Source organism: Pseudophryne corroboree, chromosome 11 (assembly GCF_028390025.1).
Source record: "Pseudophryne corroboree isolate aPseCor3 chromosome 11, aPseCor3.hap2, whole genome shotgun sequence".
In the NCBI taxonomy this organism is placed as follows: Eukaryota; Metazoa; Chordata; class Amphibia; order Anura; family Myobatrachidae; genus Pseudophryne; species Pseudophryne corroboree.
In genome coordinates, this window is record NC_086454.1 from 329,750,060 (window position 1) to 329,765,628 (window position 15,569).

Consider the following 15,569-nt stretch of genomic DNA (forward strand, 5'->3'; position numbering starts at 1 on the left):
GTGACAGAGACATTTTTCTCATTCAGTCACGATGTCTGCCGCATACCACACATAAACCTCATACACACCCACAGGCACGTGGGCCAGAGACGGGTGAGGGTATGGCAATGAACTGCTGGAGGAATGATTCCCTCCTAAAAACTTGTTCACGACGGGACTGATGCACAATTGCGCACAAGTCTATTTTCTTTTATGTTTTTGCACTGTAGATGCTCCATTACTGAGTGCAACTCACATCTTCAGTTTTTACTGAGGGGCTCAACTGGTTGTAACTAAAGTAGGTGTTCCACTGAGGGGGCTTAGCTGGGGGTAACTAAGTATTCCACTGAGGGGGCTTAGCTGGGGTAACTAGGTGTTCCACTGAGGGGGCTTAGCTGGGGTAACTAGGTGTTCCACTGAGTGGGCTTAGCTGGGGTAACTAGGTGTTCCACTGAGTGGGCTTAGCTGGGGTAACTAGGTGTTCCACTGAGGGGGCTTAGCTGGGGGTAACTAGGTGTTCCACTGAGGGGGCTTAGCTGGGGTAACTAGGTGTTCCACTGAGGGGGCTTAGCTGGGGTAACTAGGTGTTCCACTGAGTGGGCTTAGCTGGGGTAACTAGGTGTTCCACTGAGGGGGCTTAGCTGGGGGTAACTAGGTGTTCCACTGAGGGGGCTTAGCTGGGGTAACTAGGTGTTCCACTGAGGGGGCTTAGCTGGGGTAACTAGGTGTTCCACTGAGGGGGCTTAGCTGGGGGTAACTAGGTGTTCCACTGAGGGGGCTTAGCTGGGGTAACTAAGTGTTCCACTGAGGGGGCTTAGCTGGGGGTAACTAGGTGTTCCACTGAGGGGGCTTAGCTGGGGGTAACTAAGTGTTCCACTGAGGGGGCTTAGCTGGGGTAACTAGGTGTTCCACTGAGTGGGCTTAGCTGGGGTAACTAGGTGATCCACTGAGTGGGTTTAGCTGGGGTAACTAGGTGTTCCACTGAGGGGGCTTAGCTGGGGGTAACTAGGTGTTCCACTGAGGGGGCTTAGCTGGGGGTAACTAGGTGATCCACTGAGTGGGTTTAGCTGGGGGTAACTAGGTGATCCACTGAGTGGGTTTAGCTGGGGGTAACTAGGTGATCCACTGAGGGGGTTTAGCTGGGAGTAACTAGGTGATCCACTGAGGGGCTTAGCTGGGGGTAACTAGGTGATCCACTGAGGGGGTTTAGCTGGGAGTAACTAGGTGATCCACTGAGGGGCTTAGCTGGGGGTTACTACGTGTGGCTGTGTCATGATGGATGGCATCACTGCTTTGTATGTGTGTGCGTGTGGAGGGGGAAGGGAGTGGAGGGATTGTGATGCATTAAGCTACCCGTCAGCTACTCCCCTCTCTCTATGCAGGGCAGCGATGATCGGGGCAGGACTTGTTTTGTCCCGATTCCGCATGCCGCAATGTTCGGTGGTTTGTACATACCAAATTATTAATACATACAAACATACTGCCTAGCATTCACATGCAGTGTCACTCTGTTGACATTTAACATGCTGACACCACAATGTCGGCAGTAAATTTGTGGTATTATTTTTTGGGGCGAGTGTTAGGTTTAGGATCAGGGTTAGGCTAAAATAAGCAATGTCGACACTAAACTGTATGTTGACATTCTGGTGTCGACATGGTAAATTAGGACATTATGGACATGTCAACCTAACGTCTATGTCAACATTCTGTCGACATTCAGGACCTGTTGACATTCTGGAGTCGACATTCTGATAGTCAACTTTCCGAATGTTGAGATTTCATACCACACCCAAGGGAGCCCATGTAATTAAAGCTGGTTACACATTACACAATAAAGTGGATGATGTGGACGAAACCGACACGTCGTCCACGATATCGGCTAGCGTGTATGTACTATGTAGCTGATGATGTGTGCTCCCGCAAGGGCCATGCTGACGAACGTAGCATGGCCCCCACAACCCCCCAGATGGCGCCTGCCTCGCCACTGGGTCCTGTCGCCACCGATATCGCCGGGTACACACAACGTCTAGTGTGTGCCCGGCGTCACATTTAGTGGTCAATTAATTAAACTGCCAAAGGATAAGGATCATTTTATAAATGCAGCAGAATTGACTGCCCTAATACAGACTTTGGGGCTGATTCAGATAAGGACGTAGTTAGCACAGCCGCTGCGTCATCTTTGGACCGCAACATGTGCATAGCGCTGCAGCTTAGGGGGCACTTCAAACATACTCGCGGAACGAGTCCATAAGAGATGAACACAGATTATTAGGGTTGTGTACATCTCTGAATTATTCCCTTAATACCACACATCGGTATTCCTGGCAGGCAAAACTCCACAGAGAGCAACCAACAGTCTAACGCAGGGGTCAGGGAACTTCTTTACCTTGTACCCCAAAATATATTTAGATACGCCGACGTTACCCCCTTGATTTGAAAGGAAGGAAAACATATATTATTGTGCATATATACTGGTTGTCACTGTTTATATGGCATTTCTGAGATACTATATATATATATATATATATATATATATATATATATATATTATATTTATTTATTTTTATTACTTTCGCCAATAATTTTTTGGCAATGAATGGGTTAATTAACACTTTCTCCCCAAAACACCAGAATGAATGTAAGAAAGATGGATGAGGGGGCGGGGACACGACTTTTAGGAGACAGACAGTCACATCGTCACCTCAGTGATGTCAGTGGGAATTTCCCACTGTTATGTGGCCACTGTCTGATCCTGCGGAACTCCGTCAGCGGGCAGCCACAGAACACTTCAACTTCTGTGTGTGGGTTGGCAGGCCGCGGGCGGGCGGGAGGACAGGACAGCGCAGAATGGGCGGGCATGAGGGAGCACGGTGTGACGTCAGCACGTCATACCGCGGCCAGGAACACAGCACAGGGAGGCCAGGAGCACAGCGCAGAGCGGGCAGGAGGGAGCGCGGTGTGACGTCAGCACGTCAAATCGCGAGCTGCCCGTGCTGTGTATCGGCAGCGCGATCGTCCATTACCCCCAGGAATTTCATTTTTACCCCGTTTGGGGTAATTTACCCCTGTTCCCCGACCACCGGTCTAACACATCACATAATGGGGCAGATGTATTAAGCCTGGAGAAGTGATAAAGCAGTGTTAAGTGCAAGGTGATAACGCACCAGCCAATCAGCTCCAATATGTAAACTGACAGTTTGGAGCTGATTGGCTGGTGCGTTATCACCTTCTACTTATCACTTCTTTATCACTTCTCCAGGCTTAGTACATCTGCCCCTTTGCTGCTATAATAAGCGCTGTACATTTTGGAAAAGCCACAGTAGGATAATTTCCGGATGGAACGGCAGCTCTGGAAAACTTTAGGAACACTGGGGTAAACTGGACGGGTTATGGAAAATCAGAGAGTAGAATTCGATACGCCTAGAACTATCAATAAGAGGTGAGCGTTCAAGGTTATATCTGTGACAGTATGAAACGTGAAATTGGTGACGGACGTCTCTTAAGTACAGGAAGGGAAGCTGTTGCTCAATCCATTTGGCTCAGGAGAAAGCCATTGTTTAAACAGAACACCATCAATGTTTATGAAGATAAGAGGGCGATACTGATTAATACTCAGAAAAATGTGGTTTGTCCGTACGCTTTCCCTCTCACGACTGAGTCACGTGGATGCCGAGCCTACGCTCGTCACCTGTTTACACATGTACATGTCAAACACCCATCAGTCTCGCATCTTAGGGCTTGGCTATAAAATAACTTTCCAACGGAAATAAAACAAGTCCATTTAGAAATGCTATATAATAAGAACGAAACAACGGTGACGGGCCCCCAAATCATACAACCAGGCCTCACCGTAAAAGTGTCGGCTCTCAGGAGATTTGATTGCCTCGTGTGTGGGCGATCAGCCAACCTGACTCTCCATTCTGATCTACTAGAATCAATCAGATTGGATTGCACATGGGGCCTAATTCAGACCTGATCGCAGCAGCAAATTTGTTACCTAATGGACAAAACCATGTGCACTGCAGGGGGGGGCAGATGTAACATGTGCAGAGAGAGTTAGATTTGGGTGGGTTATATTGTTTCTGTGCAGGTTAAATACTGGCTGCTTTATTTCTACACTGCAATTTAGATTTCAGTTTGAACACACCCCACCCAAATCTTTTTGTGCACATGTTATATCTGCCCCACCTGCACTGCACATGGTTTTGTCCATTAGCTGACAAATATGCTGCTGCAATCAGGTCTGAATTAGGTCCACAGACTCATGTTGATGGGCCGGACGCAAGGCAGCTGTATCGGTCTTTAGGCCCGAAGCCGATATACGTATCTTTACAGGTCTGCCGGGAGTCAAAATGAGACAAGTCTCAGCCCCATCACCACTTAGAGCTAAACAGATGTAATAGGGCGGCAATGATACACTTGCACATAAGATAAGGGTCCCTAGGCATGCTATGGGCATGGGGACAGAGGTGTCATACGTAAGGACAGAACTAGGCCAATGGGCACTCTTAATGATGACACCGGATATATAGGCAGATGTGGCCGGGTACAAACCAGTCCCTAAAGAACTATGGATCTAATTCAGACCTGATTGCAGCAGCACACTTTTTCTCTATTGAGCAAAACCATGGATGGGGGGAGGGGGGGGGGGGGGGGGGGGGAGGGCAGATGTAACACGTGCAGAGAGAGATAGATTTGGGTGAGGTGTGTTCAAACTGAAATCTAAATTGCAGTGTAAAAATAAAGCAGCCAGTATTTACCCTGCACAGAAACAATATAACCCACCCAAATCTAACTCTCTCTGCACATGTTACATCTGCCTCCCCTGCAGTGCACATGGTTTTGCCCATTTGAGACAGATTTTGCTGCTGCGATCAGGTCTGAATTAGGCCCCATGCGGTACGCAGCCAGACCAATTCGCTGTAACAGAGGCTGAACGCTGGATTATAATGGAAAAGTAATCCGCAACATACCAGAGTCTAGCACAAAACACCTCCCAGACATAATGCTTTGCGGATAATGTACAATAATGCATACTATAAATAAATGTATAACAGGGCAAAGCTATAGATTTTGCAAATGTATTACACAGCCTTCATTGTGCTGTGTACTGCAACACACTCATCAGACCGCACACACAGGGAGGGGCACAACAGCCATCAGAGGTACAAAACAACACAGAAGGATTGGGTATGACATGTCAACAGGCAGAATGTCGACGGATCTTGTCGACATGTTCAGTATGACGCCATTCAACATGTCTACATGTTAAATATGTCGACACGTCGGCAGACACAACGCTGACACTGACATAATGTCGACATTTTCTCAATGTCAACACTGCATGTCGGCAGTCGGAATGTCAACAGTACTATTTTAGGCTAAAACGAATAATAATAATAATAGCAGCCTAATTCTAACTGCGTGTGTCATCACTATCAACATTTTTAACATGTCGACTTTCTAGATTTTTTCATATTCACTGGAACCCACAGAGTAATATCAGAATAAAATGATCCTTGTGACCAATATACGATAAACGCTGCAGCATAGAAATATAGTTTTACGGCAGATAAGAACCACAGGGCCATTCCAGCCTGCCCCTTAGGGTTAGAATATAAGGGATCGTTTAGGGGCTTGGGTATTAGGGTTAGTAGGGGTGTAGGTATTTCTGATATTAGGAAAGCACAGAGTTTAGAAGGCAGATAAGAACCACGTGCCCCATCCAGTCAGAGAAATCTAGAATCTTTTGTGATGTTCTGCGTGATAGGGAATCGGCCTGTATACTGTAGACACGTTATACTATTACTTGGTACAACCATTTCATCCACTAAGGGATTTACTGGTTTCCTGTACTATGAGAGAGATATTATTTTACATTCTACTGTAGGATATATTCTCTGAATTTAGGGATTACAGAATATTTTTATTACAATTATTTAGTACTATCCCTTAGATCACAGTAGGTTTGCAGTTGTTTTCTGTAGATTTAGCCAGGTTATAATTTCCAGACGTACCTGAGCGCAAAAATCAGGGGATTATTTGAAGCTAATTAAATAAACCTTGGTATTAAGTGCGTGCACAGGATCATTGGTAGATGTATTCTATACACTGACCACCATGTACAATTTACAGGAAGGACCAAATGCAAAATCTGCCAGCTGTATTCATCTAGTGGCTGAACCAATTACAAGTCAATTACCTGAAAGCTCCACACGCACAAGCCTGCCCACACCACAGAGATCCCACACACAGGCCTGCCCACACCACAGAGATCCCACACACAGGCCTGCCCACACCACAGAGATCCCACACACTGGCCTGCCCACACCACAGAGATCCCACACACAGGCCTGCCCACACCACAGAGATCCCACACACAGGCCTGCCCACACCACAGAGATCCCACACACAGGCCTGCCCACACCACAGAGATCCCACACACAGGCCTGCCCACACCACAGAGATCCCACACACAGGCCTGCCCACACCACAGAGATCCCACACACAGGCCTGCCCACACCACAGAGATCCCACACACACAGGCCTGCCCACACCACAGAGATCCCACACACTGGCCTGCCCACACCACAGAGATCACACACACAGGCCTGCCCACACCACAGAGATCCCACACACTGGCCTGCCCACACCACAGAGATCCCACACACACTGGCCTGCCCACACCACAGAGATCCCACACACACAGGCCTGCCCACACCACAGAGATCCCACACACAGGCCTGCCTACACCACAGAGATCCCACACACAGGCCTGCCCACACCACAGAGATCCCACACACACAGGCCTGCCCACACCACAGAGATCCCACACACTGGCCTGCCCACACCACAGAGATCACACACACAGGCCTGCCCACACCACAGAGATCCCACACACTGGCCTGCCCACACCACAGAGATCCCACACACACAGGCCTGCCCACACCACAGAGATCCCACACACTGGCCTGCCCACACCACAGAGATCACACACACAGGCCTGCCCACACCATAGAGATCCCACACACAGGCCTGCCCACACCACAGAGATCCCACACACAGGCCTGCCCACACCACAGAGATCCCACACACAGGCCTGCCCACACCACAGAGATCACACACACAGGCCTGCCTACACCACAGAGATCCCACACACGGGCCTGCCCACACCACAGAGATCACACACACAGGCCTGCCCACACCACTGAGATCCCACACACAGGCCTGCCCACACCATAGAGATCCCACACACAGGCCTGCCCACACCACAGAGATCCCACACACAGGCCTGCCCACACCACAGAGATCACACACACAGGCCTGCCCACACCACAGAGATTCCACCCACGGGCCTGCCCACACCACAGATATCACACCCACGGGCCTGTCCACACCACAATCCCGGAATTGACGTCAGACACCCGCCCTGCAAATGCTTGGACACGCCTGCGTTTTCCCAAACACTCCCAGAAAACGGTCAGTTGACACCCACAAACGCCCTATTCCTGTCAATCTCCTTGCGATCGGCTGTGCGAATGGATTCTTCGTTAAATCCATCGCTCAGCAATGATCCGCTTAGTACCCGTACGACGCTCCTGCGCATTGCGGTGCATACGCATGCGCAGTAGTGACCTGATCACTGTGCTGCGAAAAACGTCAGCGTGCGACCAGGTCAGAATTAACCCTTATATACGGGATGTACTGTAGTTACGAGACCAGCGGTCGCGATACTTATGATAACCGCCGGGACCCTGACCGCCAGAATGCCGACAGGGGGCCTTGGGCTAGTCCCACTCCTGGGTGTCCATGACACGACACCCAAGGAGTGGGAACAGAACCTATGGCGACGTTGCGTTCGCTTGCCCTGTCGGCAATAGGGATCCCGGCGTCGGTATGCAGCATACCCAACGCCTATATACCAGTGCTGGAATAGAGAACACTGGCATTAATATAAATCATTTACTGCAATAACAGTAAACTGGGAGTTTATACGTTCTCTTTTAATAAATAGGCTTCAATCCAGCATAGCTTTATCGGCAAAGCATGTCTGATAACGACTTTATGAGAACAAGCCTCATATCTCACTTTCCCATTCTGCATGCCGTGTTTCTCATGCCGTGAGGTAATGACCCTTTCATTTTCAGCATAAACCTCAAATATATCTTTAAATCTCCTGGGAAAAAGATTAATCTCTGTTAATCCTGTTGGTAAATCTCGTTCTGCTGAATGGTTCAGTCTCCTTCCTTTAGGCAGAAAAAGATATTGCATAACAGATACTAATTCCTTGCTACAGATACGGCCACTACAGTAATAAATGCGCCTGACTCCCAGATCCGTTGTGTTCCAGTTTTGAACCGAACAGAACGCACGCAGAAATCCCAACCCTTATTCGCGTAAACCCAAGAGCTTACAATCAAACGGGATTTTACACTGGCCACACACAGGCTGACAGACGTCAACGTAAAATGGCAATTTGCTAATTACTACGGCAGCAACTGTTCTATATTCGCAGGGTATTTGAGTCCTGCGCCAGGCAGGCGCTATCCGATCTGCGCGCTGGACATTCCTTGCAGCGAGTAGGATTAGCAGGCCCGAAGGACTGTATTCTGCAGAGGGAAACTAGGGGTGGGAGGAAGAGGCAACAGACCACGGTCATGTTTTTCACTCTCCTTCCTGTATTAAAGGTCAAGGGAAGACAACTTGACAGGAGCTATGCTAGAGATTGGATTAAAAGTCACATTCAGTCAGAACAGATAAAAAATGGCCTCTCACTGGATGCAGGGTCAGGGGTGTACTGGTTTATTAATTGCAAGTGGAAATTAATGTGGCTGCACATGACGTCAGGGCCGTAACTAGGGGTGAGCAAGCAAGGTTGCATAGAACCCTGTTTCGGCCCTACATAACAGTAAACCTTATTTCCCTATGAGTGGTTCTAGGCGAGAGCGGTCCATGCATGGAAGGTCAAACTGGACAGATAGGTTGATGTTGCTGATCATACCGTACAGAAAGGAATTCTAAGGGTGATTTGTGGGTATGTAGGCGGAACCGCGGGCTAGTCTGAGATCCGTGTGTAGTCAGAAAGGGCTACAAGCGGCCACTGGCCCTCATTCCGAGTTGATCGCTAGCTGCTTTCGGTCGCAGCGCAGCGAATAGGTAAAAAAAGCGGCATTTCTGCGCATGCGTATGGTGCGCAGGGCGCACGCGCAACATACTTTCACAAAAGACTATATAGTTTCACACAAGGTCTAGCGACGCTTTTCAGTCGCACTGCTGGCCGCAGAGTGATTGACAGGAAGTGGGTGTTTCTGGGCGGAAACTGACCGTTTTCGGGGAGTGTGTGTAAAAAGGCAGGTGTGCCGGATAAAAACGCAGGAGTGGCTGGGGAAACGTAGGCGTGGCTGGCAGAACGCAGGGCGTGTTTGTGACGTCAAAACAGGAACTAAATAGTCTGAAGTGATCGCAAGCTTGGAGTAAGTCTGGAGCTACTCAGAAAATGCACAATCTTTTTTTGTAGCCGCGGTGCGATCCTTTCGTTCGCACTTCTGCTAAGATAAGTTACACTCCCAGAGGGCGGCGGCCTAGCGTGTGCACTGCTGCTAAAAGCAGCTAGCGAGTGAACAACTCGGAATGAGGGCCACTATGCAGCACAAACACAGCTTCGAGTACGCAGTGCAACTTGATTTTGCGCGATGCACCTACATTCCTGCAAGACCTCCGGTGCTTCTACTGAGCCAATCAGGTGAGTTACGAAGCAGAGACACACGGCGCGGCTGCTAAATGAGAAAACCCTGAGCGGTTGAGTGATAACTGAACTATATTGTCCTTTAAACAGGGAGAAAAGCCGGGCATTAATACATTTAGCAGAAGCGCGGAAGTTCAGGTGAACCACATATGTAATTTGTAACAGCTGCTTTTGTGAAGGTTTGTGACAACTTATCAATACCGCAGCACGCTCAATGTGATGGACGCGGGCGAAATGGGATTTAAATGGATTTTATGGACATCAATTAACCTGAGGTCACACAATTTATTCTTTACCATCTATCGGCAGAATGAATCTCCTGTCCAATATAACAAGCCCAGTAGTTGAACGCTGAGAAAATTCAGCCCGGCAACGTCTCTGCTCGTGTGAAATGACATTGTATAGATTACAGAGGGTGAATACATGCACGCACACAGAACGTCTGTGTATATGACTATGTGTGCGGTAAGGTAATATTTACAGTCTATAAAATGCTGTTATATTCAACTAATAAAGCTTTACGAGGGCGAAAATGTAAATCTAAATCACCTTTTCAGAGATGTATTGTTATTAGCATTTATTTCTATAGTTCCACCAAATATTTAGGCCTGCTCATAGAGTATCTGTCTACTGAGCCCCTGGCGGAAACCTACAGAAACACAAAGGGGACATACAAACTCCACACAGATAGGGTGGGGGTGAAAACTAACAAACAGCCTATCAACTGTGTAGGGCACTAACTCGCTGCTTCTTCCCTCTCTATATGGGCAGCTAGTCTGCAACGTCTCTCACAGAAGTCTCAGTGGCCTACTCACACTCAGGCTCACTGGCCTATCTTGGCTCATATAACAGTCTCATGTCCTCCCTGCAGGTATGAAACTGGCTTCCTGGTCTCCAGTGGCTTCTAGGCACACACTGGTCTCTGACTGCAGTCCCACCTGGACTGTCTGACTGCTAGAACCCCAACGTGGTTCTGTCTCCACCGGGCAGCCTCTAGGTGTGGTCACGGATCCCTCCGGCCACACACCGAATCCGCTGCTCACTAGCGCCATCTCTGGTGATACCTCCACAATAATTTGCGGCTAGTATGCACCTATTATGTCTACAATGTCTCTGCAGGCAGTACTGTGCCAGCACCACCATGTCGACAAGGTTAACGTGCTAAATTATTTGAATGGTCTTGGCAGTTTCAAGTTATACTTAAAGTAGCAATTTAACTTTGTCAGCATTGTGGTACCGGCGTAGCGCTGCCGACAGTGACACTGTCGTAAAATGTCACTGTCAACATGTCCTTATAGCTGGGTACATGCTCTGTGCTACATCGTTCGTACGAGATCCGGTCTCTAGGTTGACAGTAACTAGGTCGACCACTATTGGTCGACAGTAACTAGGTTGTCAGGATCTCTAGGTCGACGTGTTCTAGGTCGACAGGTCAAAAGGTCAACATGAGTTTTTCACACAAAAATTTTTTTTGACCTTTTTCATACTTAAGAATCCACGCGGACTACGATTGGGAACAGTAACCTGCCTTGACCGAGGCATTACGAGCGAAGCGAGCCATGCGAGGGGACACGGTGCACTAATTGGGGTTCCCGGTCACTGTACGGAGAAAACTACACCAAAAAAACATTAAAAAACTAATGTCGACCTTTTGCCCTGTCGACCTAGACCCTGTCAACATAGAGACCCTGTCGACCTACTTGCTGTCGACCAATAGTGGTCGACCTAGTTACTATCTACCTTGCATACCACACCCGTTCGCACAGTCGCCGAACGATATATCGCATGTGTCCGTGTGCACGACCGGTATGTCTGTAAACACCGTTTTTCCTGAGCACAGCCGATGTCGGAAATATCATGCAGAAATATTGGTACATCTGATGTCTGTATGTATGAGCGGCCGCCCGACCGACCAAACTATAGGAAACAGGATCCACTAGATATGACGTCACAAATGGGCGGGCACATCCAATGGATCTGCTGGACAGACATATCGGGCGGACAATTGGTAAGTGTGCATGCACAAGATCGTTTGTGCATAGGTGGTCATTCCGAGTTGTTCGCTCGCTAGCAGTTTTTAGCAGCCGTGCAAACGCTAAGCCGCCGCCCTCTGGGAGTGTATTTTAGCTTAGCAGAAGTGCGAACGAAAGGATCGCAGAGCGGCTAGAAAATAATTTTGTGCAGTTTCAGAGTAGCTTCAGACCTACTCAGCGCTTGCGATCACTTCAGACTGTTCAGTTCCTGTTTTGACGTCACAAACACGCCCTGCGTTCACCCAGCCACGCCTGCGTTTTTCCTGGCACGCCTGCCTTTTTCCGAACACTCCCTGAAAACGGTCAGTTGACACCCAGAAACGCCCACTTCCTGTCAATCACTCTGCGGCCAGCAATGCGACTGAAAAGCTTCGCTAGACCCTGTGTGAAACTACATAGTTTGTTGTAATAGTATGTCGCGCGTGCGCATTGCGCCACATACGCATGCGCAGAAGTGCCTTTTTTTTGCCTCATCGCTGCACAGCGAACGAATGAAGCTAGCGATCAACTCGGAATGACTCCCATAGACCTTACCAATCTTTAGGCTGGACACCTGGAGAACCGATCTGTCGGCCAAGTGTGCACCCGTCTGAAATATGGCACCCTTGTACACATGCTATCATACCAATCTTGCCAAAGACACAGGGGGACGGATGTAATGAGTTGCGAGATGGCTGGAGTTCCGAGACTCGTACGTTTCTGTGTAAACATTTGCTACTTTAAAAAAAACGTACGGTTCAGTATTTTACTTACATAAATATGACACGTTCTCAGAACAGCTAGAAGAGGCGAATGCGCAGATCCTGCCAGTCCCCCCGTGCCCCATCTGCATGGGTTGCATGTTAAATGAGCTATAATTAAAGTTAATTTTTAATTAGTGGCCTGCCAGCTGCATGCTGTCTCCTAAAAACGAAATACACACTTGTCTTGTGTCTCTTTATATTTTACTGCTTAAAGACTCACCAAGTTTATTACTACCGAGGATGTAATTAAAGGGAAAACGTGTCAGTTTTGTTTTAATAAATATGCTTTTATTTTACATATAGAGGCCTAGTTATTAACGCTACACTTACGGCGTGAATAATGGTCATTTTCCTTACCGCCGGTTACTGTAATGCTAAGAATTACTTACGGATTGACTGTGATCAAAGAATACCATATAACTATCTATGCAATGGGCTGAGCGTTACTTATTGCCCTATACGCCCGCTATGCTGTACGCCAGGGGCCCAGTGTATGCAGAACTGAAAGTGCCCCACCTGCATCGCCTCAATACTTGATATATAGGCTCCTCTAATACTTAGGGGCCCATTTATCAAGCCTCGGAGAGTGAAAAATAGCACGGTGATAACGTATCAACCAATCAGCTGCGAACTGCCATGTTACAGGCTGTGTTTGAAAAAAATGACCATTAGGAGCTGATTGATTGGCACTTTATCATCATCCTATATATCGCTCTCCAAGGCTTGATAAATCTGGTCATTAATGCTAAGCGGTGTTTACAGGCAGGAACTCCCTTCATACTGTATATAAGGTGAAGTGAAAACAAGACCTATATACAGTATAGTCTATGGAGCATTACCATCGTTTCCTCAAAAATACACAGTGAAAGGTCCCTGGGCCCTGGTATAAAATCTGATCCGGTGCCCTCCAGCCTGTTTAGTACCCATTAGCTCTGAATCCTTGATGGAGAGCCATCACTTCCAGTATAGAAAGCCTTCTATGACTGTTTCCATGGTTGCAATGACATGGTGAAAGGGCCTCGACGTGATACGGCTGCTGCTGCTACTCACTATGGGGGAATTGTATCAAACCTTGGAGAGAGATAAATTGGAGAAAGTACTAACAATCAGCTCCTGTCATTTTTCAAACACAGGGCGGCATGCAGCAAGCATCGCATTTTGCTTGCGATGCATCCCGCCACTCTCCGCATGCATAGCGCCGTTTACCAACGCTGTATGCATGAAGAAAAACACAAAGGACAGCTCTTGCGGTAAGAGTTGTCCTCTGCGATGATAGGACTTCCGGGTTTAGGACCCAGAGTCCTATCTGCGCATGCGTCAAATGACGTGCACGCCGCAGGGGGTGCTGGGAGGGGTTCGGTTGGATCTCTCTCAGCGGAAAGGTGCGATAAAACCACATAAGCTTCTATAGGGCAACGCCATCTGAGGATGGCATTGCCCACCGCATCCAAGCCCTGGAATCTAGGGCTTGTTGCATATGCGGTAGGCGGCCAAACCTCCGGAAACTGCATTTTCGGAGGTTTGGCTGAATTTTTTTGACCCACAGTCTATAACATGACAGTTAGGAGCTGATTGGTTGGTACTTTGGGGCAGATGTATTAACCTGGAGACGGCATAAGGAAGTGATAAACCAGTGATATGTGCAATGTGATAAAGGCACCAGCCAATCAGATCCTAACTGTTAATTTACATATTGGAGCTGATTGGCTGGTGCCTTTATCACCTTGCACATATCACTGGTTTATCACTTCCTTATGCCTTCTCCAGGTTAATACATCTGCCCCTTTATCTCTTCCAATTTATCTCCAAGGCTTGAATCATCTCACCCGGAATCGCTGCTTTCTCCATACTTTGCCACTGTTTGAAGCCCGTTAATAAGTAATGATGGATTAATGTAGCACTAGAACCCCAGGCAGCTTGTAGATCACAGAGGCAGCGCTCTGCATCCATAGTTATAGTCCACACCAGGCAGCTTACAAGCGGAGCTCAGTACATGGCACATATCCATATGGAAACAAAAAGGTCAGTCTGGTAACGGGGGAAATGAAATAGTGTATGCAGGACACATACAGTCACAATGCCAGAACACGTACATGGCATAGCAGCCCACACATGTGTGTATAAGGCCTCATGTGTGTATTCCACGGCTCTCCGAGCCTCGGTTTTGTGTGTTCTCCAGGCAGACTGCGGTAATTACAAGCAGAGACTTGGATGAGGCATTAAAACCATAGAAGAGAAACTAAAACAAATCCAAAACCAGATTCCAGGAAAACTTTTCCAAATAAAAACTCCTTTCTGTGTGCTCCGCCCACTGCTCTGTGTAATTATACCGTAATTATTACCTTAGTTACTGACCAGCTGTTTCCAGTTATTTCTATTTTGTGTTTTGTTTGACGAATAATTATAGATATTTTTTTTGCACAGTAGAAGTTGTTTTGTTTAAATGGACAAAATGCTGAAAATGATTTACTTTGAACAACTTATTACAGCTGTACAGAGAATCTATAATAACTAGTATTTTGGACGGCTAGCTGTTGTGCCTCGCTTTCAGGGGGAAGGGGGCATACGCTGTCCTTCATATCCATACAGTGCTGGGGGGGGAATAGATGCTGTGTCCTGGCGTCAGGCAGCCACTGAGAGCTGTGATGGCGGGGGGAGGGCACTGATATATATCCATACAGTGCTGGGGGAGAATAGATGCTGTGTCCTGGCGTCAGGCAGCCACTGAGAGCTGTGATGGTGGGGGGAGGGCACTGATATATATCCATACAGTGCTGGGGGAGAATAGATGCTGTGTCCTGGTGTCAGGCAACCACTGAGAGCTGTGATGGTGGGGGGAGGACACGGATATATATCCATACAGTGCTGGGGGAGAATAGATGCTGTGTCCTGGTGTCAGGCAGCCACTGAGAGCTGTGATGGTGGGGGGAGGACACTGATATATATCCATACAGTGCTGGGGGAGAATAGATGCTGTGTCCTGGTGTCAGGCAGCCACTGAGAGCTGTGTGGGTGGGGGGAGGACACTGATATATATCCATACGGTGCTGGGGGAGAATAGATGCTGTG

The 15,569-nt window shown here is 48.1% G+C and overlaps 1 protein-coding gene across 2 annotated transcripts in view; it reads right to left on the reverse strand.

Moving 5' to 3' along the window:
- BCAR1 (BCAR1 scaffold protein, Cas family member) overlaps positions 1 to 15,569 on the reverse strand; it is a 153,088-nt gene that overhangs the window by 79,440 nt on the left and 58,079 nt on the right. The window lies entirely within an intron of this gene.